General features: G+C 35.7%; 1 long non-coding RNA gene across 3 annotated transcripts; it reads left to right on the top strand.

Moving 5' to 3' along the window:
• Positions 1-11,370: 11,370 nt before the first annotated feature.
• On the top strand, positions 11,371-12,302 carry LOC145602879 (uncharacterized). 3 transcript variants are annotated; one of them, XR_014104634.1, is made up of 4 exons: positions 11,371-11,518; positions 11,617-11,684; positions 11,793-11,922; positions 12,068-12,302. It is a non-coding gene; the product is annotated as an uncharacterized LOC145602879 (long non-coding RNA). The 3 variants fall into 3 exon arrangements; XR_014104636.1 differs by having other exon boundaries at positions 11,382-11,684; positions 11,793-11,934; XR_014104635.1 differs by having other exon boundaries at positions 11,382-11,684; positions 11,793-11,995.
• Positions 12,303-13,123: the final 821 nt, after the last annotated feature.

Genomic DNA, 13,123 nt, shown 5'->3' with positions numbered 1-13,123 from the left:
CATGAAACAAGAAAAAGGTGTTTCCACTTTTCTGTTGTCAGTTTTCAAAATTATCAAAATTTTAATCAGTCGAAATAATTTTTCATTCATTATGTGACATATATAATATACTTTTTAAAACCAAAAAACAGAAACCACAGTGATGTCAAACGAACCCTAAAGTTATAACATCTATTTTTATTAAATTGTCCTACTCCATATGATTTGACATGTATGTTAATTTAGATTTTAGGTCAATATTATCTTCAATTATCAATAATGATAAGTTATAAATAGTTGATATTTGAAAACTATACATTATGACGAATTCAACAAGTAATTACATGACTATAGTTTCTCTTATAATAAGACACTAACACTTTTTAAAGTGTTTTATGTAATAGTACTTCCTCCGTTCTGTTAATATTGCAACAATGGACTTTTTGCACTATTCATCACTCTTGTTTGACCATGTAATATGATTTATACGTTAAGCAAAATATAGTCATGTGGGATCTTGTTGAATTCGTCTCATACAATACTTTCACAATATCAACTTTTTATAATTTTTACTCTTCCACAATTATAGATGTTTAGCATATAAAATGTGCATAGGGATGCGTAATTTCCCCCTTGTTGCAATATTAATAGAACAAAGGAAGTACAAAAAGTCTACATGGGACACTGGTTTAAAAATGAAGATTACATACACTAATTTAGTAAGATTAACATCAAATCAACAAAGTGTTGATTCACTTGGTAACATTCTTACCTCAAATTGTAGAGGTTTGGGGTTTAAATCCTGTCAAGTAAAGGTTTGTATAGGTAGGAATTACTTTTTTCTTCCCTCTACTCTCTAATACTTGGTTGGCTAGTTATGGTTCGGTAAAAAAATCCAATATGATCACAAGTGATTGTGATAATTTTAATAAATGTTCGCCCTCTCCTCCCTTCTTACTTCCTCTATAATCCTTTTTTTTTAATCCAGGAGGCGCCTTTAGGCCAGGTCCTCAACATTTTCTTGGCTCCTCTAGATCTGCCTATAATCGGCCATTATTTTTTTTTTCTTTAAAATTCTCTCATTGTATTGGCTGGGTTCAGCCCCTGCTTTTGAAAAATTGTTTGTCAATTAACCAAATCCCTTATAAAGTACTTCCTCCGTTTTCTTTTACTTGCAACACTTCCCTAAAAAGGAAATGTCACAATACTTGCAACACACTATAAAAGGAAAGTTACTTTAGGGAAAAACTATACTATATCCCTTATTCAAAGCACATGGCCCACTAAATTACACTCCTAACAACCACTCATCCTATTTTAAAGTTTATCATATCAAGTAAACCCCACCTTTCTTAATTACCGCACTAAAGGGTGTATTGCATCTAAAAGAAAACGGAGGAAGTATTATTAGTGAATTAGTTTACAAGGTTTGAATCATCCTTTGTGTCTTCATTTGTCAGGTAAATGATCCAATTATTAATCCATTTATAACACCCTAAAAATTCATTTCTTTTGAAATCTCTTTTTACCCTTAAATAATTTAAATAAAGGAAAATTTAAAGTATTACCGTCAACGTGATAACGGCTAAAACTTTTATCGAAGAACACAATGGAAGACTTAAAACTTAAAACCATCTCAAAACCAAATTAAAACTTCAAATTAACTCAAAACCAAAATAACTTCAACACAAATTAAACAGTATTACAACATGGAATCGTAAAAGCCCAAAATCAAACAATTAATCCGTCAAATATGTTAGTAGCATAAAAACCAATAAACATATGATAGAACAGTACTAAATGCCATAAATAAATACAAGTAGCTCTCCACACAAAAGCCCTTCACATGCTTCATGCTTCACTACTTGTAAATGTCTTAGACTGTCTCCATCTACTCGCCAAAACAGGTCATTAGAGGGCCAAGACAAAAGAAGCCCAACAAACACAAACTAAGCATGCATTAGCAAAGCTGAGTGCATACAACGAATTATCCGATCAAAAGGATTAGGCTAGATGATGCCGGAGAATTTACATCCCGAACATTTAATGACTATTGTATGTCAATTGGGATAGACGTGGAATACCCAGTAGCCCATGTTCATACACAAAATGGCCTTGTAGAATCATTCATAAAGCGATTACAATTAGTCGCTAGGCCATTACTCATGAAATCAAAACTCCCATCTTCTGCATGGGGACATGCAATAATACATGATGTTGCTTTGCTACGACTAAGACCTAGCGCGATGCATAAGTTATCTCCAATGCAACTAGTAGAAAGGAACCTAGCCTGGCAAATCTAAAAACATTCGGATGTGCAGTCTATGTTCCCGTAGCACCACCCCAACATACTAAAATGGGCCCACAAAGAAGCTAGGTTGGGAATCTATGTTGGCTATGAATCACCTTCCATCACACGATATCTCGAACCATTGGCTGGTGATCTTTTCACAGCTCGGTTCCCAGATTGTCACTTTGATGAGACAATCTTCCCAACCTTAGGGGGAGATAAAGAGGGCCCGTGCTGGAAAGAAATATCATGGAATACCCAAAGTTTATCATACCTTGATCCAAGGACAAATGCGTGTGAACAAGAAGTGCAAAAAAATAATACATTTGTAAAATATAGCAAATCAATTGCCAAACGCGTTCACTAATACAAAAGGAGTGACAAAGTCACATATACCTGATAATTCTATTTTATATATATATATTTACTCCCTGTCCCACGGTCATATTTGTGCTTATTTGAGCTCTACGGAGCTATTTTTATTACTAATATACGTTTTCTAGTATTTTTGTAGAGTTGGTAATATTTTGTAGGAATTTGCAAAATTATGATAATTCCCGAGCTTATTGAGCCACTACAAAGATATTGGAGTTGGATCGTATTTTTATGACCGAATATTTTAGCCCAAGGTCGAGTTAGAGAAATTCGATTCGGTAATTTAAGGGCTCAATTTGGTGAAGAGCTAGTACTGCGAGTTACGAACTAATTAAAAGTCCAAATGAAGTACATCGGACCGAACTAGAGGCCAAGGCAAGTAAAAGAAGCCCATAAGATCTGATCACTCTTATTGGACCTCTCTCATAGTCGGGCCCGACCGGGCTGAGCATGCTAAGCTGAACGCACTTTTCTCTTTGGGCCATCTGCATTGGGCTTCGTTTGCTGATATTTAAATCGGTCTTCAAATGTTAGCAGGGACAAAATTATCTTCTTGCTTTAGCTTTTAGGATAGGTTTTGGCAGCTTTTGTTTGTTTTATAATAATTTTAGTATGAGTAGGATTGGGTGGATTTGCCTTTTCTTATATAAGGGAGGTAGTAGTAGACTAGTAGTTACGTAGGTAAGTTTTAGATTAGGTAGTTTTAGTTTTCTTTTAGTTTAGTTTTGTTTATTAATTAGTTTTAGTTTTAGTTATTAATTTAGTTTTCTTTTCTCTTTTTCTCTCTAACTTTTCTCTCTCTCCCTTAATTAAACTCTTAGTATTATTTTCTCTCTTATTTATGTCTCTACAACTCTTGGTTTAATCTCAATTATTTATTTTATTTTCTTCTATCATGTCTTGTTTAATTGCTTTGTTTAGTTTATATTTAATTATGCACAAGTAGTTTATTTATAGGGTTTTTGGGGATCTAATAAATAATATGAAAGGGTAATTTTATGATTGTTGATCATTAATGCTTAATTGATTTCCTATTGATTGTTTATATGCTATGTAATTAGATTTGGCCAGGTTTAATTGTATGAGTTTAGCAATATTGATTCGAGATTCGAGAGATGAGAATTGATGTTTAGGCTTAGTTTCAATAGGCAGACTAATTTATAAATGGTTAGGTCGAGATTCGAGAGATGAGATTTAATACCGGTAAATTAATTATGTGATTTTAATACGTAGCGAAAGCCCTTTATGATCTGATTAATTAATGCATTGATGATTGATTATTGTGTTTTACCCTGAAATATTGTTTATTAGTGAACCTATGCCCTAGACTTTATTATTGTTGATTTCTTCCTTAATTATTCTCTTTACTCATAATCTTCGTAGTATAGTTTATAATCACAACAAATATTGGTTACTTTAATAATTTGGATTATAATAATTAATTAGGAATAGAAAGACCAGTTTTCCTGTGGATTCGACCCTACTTCCCTATCTACTTTAGTTAGAGGACTTAGGTAATTACTTTTGATTAGGTGATACGACTTTAGCCTGTCAAAATTTGGCGCCGTTGCCGGGGAAACGGTTTTATTTTTATTTCTAGTTGTTATTAGAATCTAGATTATTATTTTTTTTTATTTTTATTTTTATTTTATTTCATATGAGTTGAAAATATCCATGCTTATGTCATTACAAATTATTAAATGTTGAACCCTTTTTAGTTCTACCTCAGTGTCAAAGACACCTTAAACGCATAAAGCGCCAAAAATCCTATCCCTCGGTGTTAAAAACACCTTAAGTGCACAAAGGCACCAACATACTATTTATTCCTCGTGTACATAGACACTTATGTAGCTCCTTCCTCATGCTTAAAGCATCAATAAAAATTATATGAACCATAATAAAATTCCTTTTCAATATTCCAAACCAAATTAAACAATTAGTTTAATTAAACATGCTCTTTATCATGCCATAAATAAATATGTGGTTCATAAATAATATTCCAAGCTACTATTTTCCAATAAATAATCCATCATAAATAAATCATGCTTCATAATCCAATCACCAATAACATTCAAATCATAATTTTCATTCCAAACCTAGCATGACATTACTTGAAATCAATCAAACACATTTAGCATGCTACTACATCAACATAATTATGCTAAGTACGCGAACGTACCTTAAATACGATCTTAAAATCGCCACGACTAGTAAAAATTGCTTACTTCGAAGTCTCCTACGCATTAAAATTATAATAGAGTATTAAAATCCACTCTAAATAAATTTCCAGCAATATATACTATTTTAAAACCCCTCATAATTTAATTAGAGTAAGCTGAAATTATGTTTAAAACACCATAATTAAGTCCTAATTAATGGGTAGTTAAAAATTCCTTCAAGAACATAATATTAAGTGTTCTACATAAAATTCCAGCACTTTATTTTAATGAAAACTTGCTGTAATTTAACCTTAAAACACTTTAATTGAAGATCTAAACATTAATACATCATATACTTTCAATAATTCATAAATCAAGAACCTAGGGTTTCAAAAATTGGGGCTTTTTAATTAAAAACCAAATCTGAAAATTAATTAACATAATTACTATAATCAATCATCAAAATTAAATCCCAAAACTCATAAATTACAATTAGATCTAAGCATAGATTAATTTGAAATAAGAAAGCTATGTTTTTTTTTTTTATCATACTCGAAAAAAAGGGAAAAGGGGGAAGAAAACCGGCAGCCACCGGCTGCTGGCAGCGGCAGCCACAAGCTGCCGGCGGCTGGCAGCGGTGGAGGGGGAAGGGCAGCCGAAAAAAAAGGGGAAGGGGAAAAGAAAAATAAGGAGGAGAGAGAGAGAAGTTTACCTTGGGTTTTCTCTACTCTGGGCAAAGTTGATTTGCCTCATAAGTGGGATATTTATACCCCTCCTCTACTAACCCTCTTCCCTAAACTTTCCTCTTTTAGATTTTCCTAATTCCTTCCTTAATAAAACTTGTTAAAATTAAACTTTCTTAAAATAAAACCCCAACTTTTATAATTAAAATAATTAAATAAACTTTCCTTTTATAATAATATTAATTAAAATACTATAATTAAAATAATTACAACTATTTAAATACTTTATAAAATACATACTTTAAATAAAATACGTATAAAAATACGGGGTATTACATGTGTCGACCGACGGTCTTTGTAGATGGACCAAAGGGATGGTACTGAAGGGCGACTTTCTAAGTGCTGAACCAACTTGGCTAGGGCGTCAGCTTGGGTGTTCTTGTCTCTCGGGACCTGTTTGATTGTGAACGGGTTGAACTGCTTAGCTTTTCTTTTGGCGACCTCTAGATAGGTCGTCATTTTTGAATCTTTGGCTGCAAACTCTCCATTCAATTGGCTGACGAAGAGTAAGAAGTCGCTGTACATATTTAGACCTGTTGCCTTTAAGTCAAGTGTGACGGTCATGCCTGCAATTAGTGCTTTGTACTCCGCTTCGTTGTTCGTTGCTTTAAAGTCGCAGCTGATAGATTGTACGATCATGTCCCCTTATGTCGATTTTAGCACGATGCCTAGCCCGGCGCCTCTCTGGTTTGACGAGCCATCACAGAACATTGTCTAGATTGCTTCCTTGTGAGTGTTGTTTATTTCTTTGAGCTCTTGAGCTGCTAGGGGTTCTAGCTCCGGGCTGAAATCTGCCACAAAATCTACAAGGGCTTGGGACTTTATGGCCGCCCTTGGTTGGTACTTGATATCGTACCCACTAAGGGCAATGCTCCACTTGCCTAACCTTCCTGTTAAATCTGGGCTGCGCAACATGAACTTAAGAGGAAATTTAGTGCGTACAACCACCGGGTGGGTTTCAAAATAATGTCGTAACTTCTTAACAGCAGTTGTTAAAGCAACTACTAATTTTTTAAGGGCGGAATACCTGGTCTTTGCGTCTAGCAAAGACTTACTGACGTAGTACATGGGCAATTGTTGGTTGTCCTCCTCTCTTGCTAGGACTGCACTTACGGACGCCGCACTGACTGCTAGGTATAGCTGCAACGTTTCATGTTCCTTTGGCTTGGACAAGAGTGGTGGAGATGCCATGTATTACTTCAAGTCCTGTAGGGCTTTCTCATGCTTCTCCGTCCATAGGATTTCTTTGTTATTCCTTAGGATGTCATAGAACGAGCGACATTTTTCAGATTACTTGGATATGAATCTGTTGAGTGCTGCGACGCGTACGTCCTGTCAACTTTTGCACTTCTTTGACGTTTCTAGGGGACTGGATATTGATAATGGCTTTTTTGGACTTGACTAGCATGTCATCGATGTTTACTTCCATCGTATCCCCTAATTGCTCTCTGAACATCTTGTTGACGAGCCTTTGGTACGTTGCTCCTGCGTTCTTTAGTCCGAATGGCATAAATTTGTAGCAGTAGATTCCTTTGTCTGTTATGAAGGATGTCTTCTCTTGGTCATCTAGATGAATCAATATTTGGTTGTACCCTGAATATGCGCCCATGAATGTGAGCAGTTTATGCCCGGCAGTTGCGTCAATGTGCGGCATAGGGAATGGATCCTTGGGATAAGCTTTGTTTAGGTCGGTGAAGTCTATGCATACCCCCCACTTTCCATTCTTTTTTTGACTACTACGACGTTTGCTAGCGAATCCGGGTATTTGACTTCTTTTATTTTCCCTGTTTCGATCAGCTTTTGCACCTCATCGTTGATTACTTGGTTTCGCTCTAGTGCGAACTTGCGTCATTTCGGCTTGACTGGTCAATGATTAGGGTCGACGTTCAGCTTATGTGTAATCATGTCGGGGTTGATACCTGTCATATCTTCATGCGACCAAGCAAAGCAATCTTTGTTAGCTTTAAGAAATTCAATAAGTTCAGACCTTATACCTGGGTCGAGCGACGCCCCAATTCGGACGGTCTGCTCTGGCTTACTTGGGTCCAGCAACACTTCATCGATTATTTGCTCATTAGGTTCTTCTGACGCTGATCCTTGCTGTAATTTCTATACCGTCTTCTTGGATGGCTTCAATGTAGAATTATAGCATTTTCTAGCTTCTTGCCTCTCTCCCTTGATCTCTTGCACGCCCCATTTGGTTAGAAATTTAATCACTTGATGGTATGTTGACGGGAGAGCCTTCATTTTATGGATCCAAGGACAACCGATGATGGCATTATAGGCTGACGGGCAATCCACGATATTGAAGTGCTGTAGACACCCAATTGTGTCTCCCAAAAACCAAACTCGGTGATGAATACCTTTCACGTCGAATGATAATTGAATGAAGTGAAAGTATGAAAAGTCTAGTATTGCACTTAGTTTTTATTAAAAATCTTTCTTTCTGTTTTCGAAAACCTGCTCAAAAAGAGCTTTCTAACGATATATTATAAGCCCAATTCCGATGAATAATGAGGAAGTTATGGCCAAAATACTAAACTGGGCCCAAACCGGATTTTACCTACGGCCCAATGATCATGTGGAGGGTCCAAGGGTTTAATCCTATTCCTAAAATAATTAGGATTAATTAGAAGTTTCTATGATTTTCTAAAAGATCTTAATTATCCTTTTTGAAAAGATAAGATCATAGAGTTTGAATTTGAATAAAAACTTTCTTTAATTAAGTCCTAATTCTATTCGAATTAAAAGATGTTCGAAGACAGTCAGATATTATTTTTGTGCCTCATAATATTTATCCAAATTTTATATGGTTGGATAGATCTTGAAATTATCTTTCCAATAATATATTATAATATTAATTCCGAGCTATAACAAAAAAGATATGAGAGGAATACGAAACTCTATCTAAAAGACTAAAACTAACATCCTTCCACTATTTCGGCCATATCATTTTATTTACAAAATATTTTAATCTGATTCTAATTGTTTTGGAAAGTAGACTTCAAGAGCTTTCCAACGACATATTATATGCCTTATTTGGACTTCTGGATCAAAAGATATGATAAAACAAAATCCGCAAAAAAATTGTTTTAGCGCCAACGACAGACTCTGTCGCCTGCCGCTGCAGGCAGCGTCTGGCGACGAGCCTTGTCGTCTGGCGACGAGCTCTGTCGTTGGCGACAGGATGAAGTTTTATTCTGATTCGAATTCTAACTCTTTTCTATCGAATTCCGGACTATTTTCCTATAAATAGGGTCCTTGGACCTTCGTTTTCATTCAACCAATTCTCATTAAGAATTCTATCTCTTCTCTCTCGAGCAATATAGCTTGCTTTCTCTCTCTCTCTTTCTAAACTAGTTTTTACAAACACCATACCGCATACAGTAGATCTAGACATACACACCTAGTCAAGTTCGAAGTTGCCTTTGCCCTGGACGTGAAAGAAAGAGGTACGAGGCTTTAAAGTAAGTAATTAGCTTACTCCCTTTTTATTTCAACGTAGAAAGCATGTTTAGATTTGTTTAATTTCTAGTATCATGTTAGGATGTTTTTAATGCTTTCTAGTATCATGTTTAGGGCGCCTCATATTGCTTTCTAATAGCATGTTAGTATCGTGTTAGGACTAAAGCTTCGATCTTTATTGTTTAGTGACATGCTATGATTTGTTATTAATCTTGTTAGTATCATGCCTAAGATTTTGCTTTTATTATTAAGCTTTAATGATGATATTATTATGATGTTGATTTTTGTGATGATTATGATGATTGTAATTATGATTATTATTATGTTGCTTGATGTATATTATTGTTATTGCTTGATCACGCCTTTTACGCATGTTTAAAGGGAATTTGTACTTGAAATCATGCCTAATAAGATAATTAATAATTTGGTTTAGGCTAATATGATTTTAATTCAAGTGATCGCCAATAATAGTCTTATTTGTGCATTAATATTCAATCAACATAGGTTAAACAGGTTTAGGGTAAATATAATGATTGCATGTTAGTCAGAAAGCGCACATGAATACGAGTTGAATAAAGTAGAGGCCTATTTATAGGGCGGATTCTTTCTCTTTTTGATTGGATTCGTACCCTTATCCCCTAACACCTGTCTTGGTTCCAGACCTATTGCAGTTGACGATCTCATGGATCGTTAAGGGGTGTAAACTTCACCTCGTGAACGGTTTACAAGTTCCTAAAACTTGCTGGCGACTCTTTTGCTCTTGTTTCCTTCCCTTTGGACGCCACCATACTTAAGTGTATGATCACAGAGGGGTTCAAGTTTGGGATAGTTCTTGAAATATTCCCTACAAGTGCGTTGAAAGGTTGACGCCCCCAGCAAAGGTAAGTAGCACGATCTCTCCACTTGTATTAAGAGCTTTTCCGCTGAAACCTACAAGGACTGTTGATTTTCTGATGACGTCTCAGGCATCGATCCCCATATCTTCCAAGGTGCTTTTGAAAAGGAATTGGCTGAACTTCCTCCGTCGACTAACACTTTTAGTAGCAAGCAATTGCCAATTGTTAAAGATATCACCAGGAAGTCATGATGCTCTTCCCGATAATCTCCCAAGTCATAGTCGTTGAAGGCGAGGATCCTTGCTTCTAGGGCTTTTTCTTGGTTTGATTTTGCGTCCTTGGGGACAGCTTTTTCGGGGTACCTGCTCTTGCTATTTTCTTTGCTGCAGAATACGTTAGTCCACAAATATCAGATCCACCAGAGATAACATTGACTACCTTAGTGACCGTTGGTCCTTTGGGCGGTTGCTGAGATTCCTTTTGCTGCTGGGGTGACGCTTCTTTGTTGCTTGATTTTCCTTTTCCCAGCAGCTCCTTGAGATGACCTTTCTTCAATAGGAAGGCTATTTCTTTTCTTAGAGCATTGCAGTCTTCAGTGCGATGGCCATGATCACCATGATAGTCGCACCACTTGGATTTGTCTTTGCCTTCGTCTGGTTTGTCGCTCTTCCTGGGCCAGCGGACGACATTCCCTAGAGAATGCATGGCATTCACCACGCCCCCGATGTCTATGCAGAATCCATATTCAACAATGTCGGGATATGCGTCGGCATCCTGCTTCTAGGACCTGTCGACAGAACTTTGAATGACATTAGTTTTAACATTATTGACTGCATTTACTTGACTTGGCCTGTCATAGGGTCTACGACGCTAGTTCTTCTTGTCGTTGAATCTCCTAGTAACTTTGTTGTTGCTAGGGGACGACGAGGGCTGGAAGCCTTTTCTGATGGCAAGGTCGTCCTCCAACCGCATCTGTGCTAAGTCATGGGTTCTGACTTCCTCGAAGGTCGTGCAAGGATACTTCGTTAGTTCTTTGTAGAGCTCTGAATCGTCCGTCAATTCTCTCACTACTACAAAAATGCTCAAAGAGATCATAAATAAGAGACCTATTAATTAAATAAATGGTCTCTTTGTTTCAAGAGAATATTTCAAATAAATGGTCTCTTAGATACAATCTTGAGGAGATAAAAATAAAGGAGAGATCACTTTTCTTGAATAGATGGTCTCTCTTATTTATTTATTTAATTAAAAAAATAGGAGAGACCACTTCTCTAAAATAAATGTTCTCTCTTTTTTATTTATTTAATTGAAAAAAAAAAAAAGAGAAAAGAGAGACCACTTCTCTAAAATAAATGATCTCTCTTCTTTTTTTTTTTTTTTTTAATTTATACGGAGTATAATTAAAAAAAGAGAGACCGCTCACTTAAATAAATGGTCTCTCTTTTTATTGATTTATTTAATAAAATAAAAAAAAGACCACCTCTCGCTAATAAAGTAATAAGGGTCTCTTTTTTTAAAGAAAAAAATTGCTGATTTTGATCTGATAACACGGATCACCAGCGTGTCAAAAGATCAACCGCCTCTTCCCTCAAACCCTAAATCTCAAATATTCCCCTCCTCTCTCTCCTCTCTATTCCGCTCCCTTCTCTCTCCTCTCCTCCAGTAATTCAGGTCTTCACTTTCTCCATTCATCAATTAATCACTTATTTTCCTAGAATTCTAGTCAAATGATTTAATCTTTCAAGAATTTTTTTATTGTTTTTGTGAAGATGGAGAAGCGGAGGATATGGCGGTAGATGAGCTAAAACATTGGCAAAAGAAGTTGGGAGATACGCTGGTTAGTTGATAATTTGAGATTATTTTTTGTATTCCTTGTTTTTATTAATTTAAATTTTAAGAAGTTTAATTATAATGCAATTCATATGATTTCTGTTTTTTATTGTAGGATAAGCCACTGATTTTGAAAATCGTGCTGAAAATCGTAATGAAAATCATGCCATTTAAGAAGCGAACTTGGGCCGGGAAGAGAACCCGATTCAAGACTTTGTTGTTGTCGGTGATGGTTGCTGCCAAAGGTTCCTAAGAAGGTTCTTCAATTTGTTGGGATTGAAGATATTTTACTTCTTCTCCTGATCTAACTTGGTTAAGGTATAAATTAAATGTTATTATCATTTTGTTATTTTGCCTGCATTCACTTTTTTCATGTTGCCCCTCCACCAGGTACTCTGATTTTGCTCGGTTGGCGTGAGATTGATGCACAAGACTTGCTTAGAAGTCCTTGATTGTAACATTATGGAGTATTTTTGTATGGGTTTGTTTAATTTCTTCATGAATATTGATTGCAGTACTAATTATTACATTTGTAGTATGGATTTTGTATAATATTTTATAAGAATATTGATTATAATATTTATGACTGCGGTTTCAATATGAGTTTTGTATACTTTTGCAAGTATTGAATAGATGTATTTCGTTGTAAATTTTACAAGTACAATAATTGTATTTTTGTTTATAAATGAAATTGTATTATTGTTTAAATAAAATTTTATATATATATATATGTATTTGAAATAGGTGGTCTCAGATTTTTGAGACCATCTATTTGATATATGTGGTCTCAAATTTTTCATAAACTGAGACCATCTATTCAAAATAAGTGGTCTCTCTTTTTAAAACAAGAAACCACTTTTGATGAAATGGTCTCTTAGGCCAAAGAGACCTGTGAGCTAGAGACCACCTCTAAGGTAGTCTCTTAGGCCATTTTAATATGGTCTCTTTGGCCAATTTTGTAATAGTGTCTCTTGAAAGCTTCGATGGCTGTGCGGACGCCGTACCCTTTGATGCCGATCATTTCTTCGTTGAATCTGTTGAAGTACGACTTGATAGATTCACCATTGGTTTGCACGACACGATAGAGGTCGCTGGTTTGCTTTTCAACTTTGCAATTGTTATTGAATTTACTATTGTTACACAAAGTTTAAAAGTAATAGAACCACGTTTAATATCACACATCCATTCAAGGGCAGGTCCCGTAAGGGTAGCTCCAAAAGATTTGCAGAGGATTGACTCGAGCAGGTTGCGAGGGATGGAATAATGCCACATCCTTTGCTTGTAGTAATGATTGACATGCTCCAACGGGCAGGTGCTTCCATCATAGAGTGACGCTTGAGGAGGGATGTTGAGCCTTCTAGGGATATCGGCCATTGCAATTTCTTCCACGAACGGCGAAGCAGCAAAACCATCTAGCTCCTCAGTTATCGTTGGGACGAGCGCTCT

This window comes from Chenopodium album, chromosome 21 (genome assembly GCF_948465745.1).
Source record: "Chenopodium album chromosome 21, dcCheAlbu1.1, whole genome shotgun sequence".
Taxonomy (NCBI): Eukaryota; Viridiplantae; Streptophyta; class Magnoliopsida; order Caryophyllales; family Amaranthaceae; genus Chenopodium; species Chenopodium album.
This window is presented reverse-complemented; position numbering and strand designations above follow the sequence as displayed.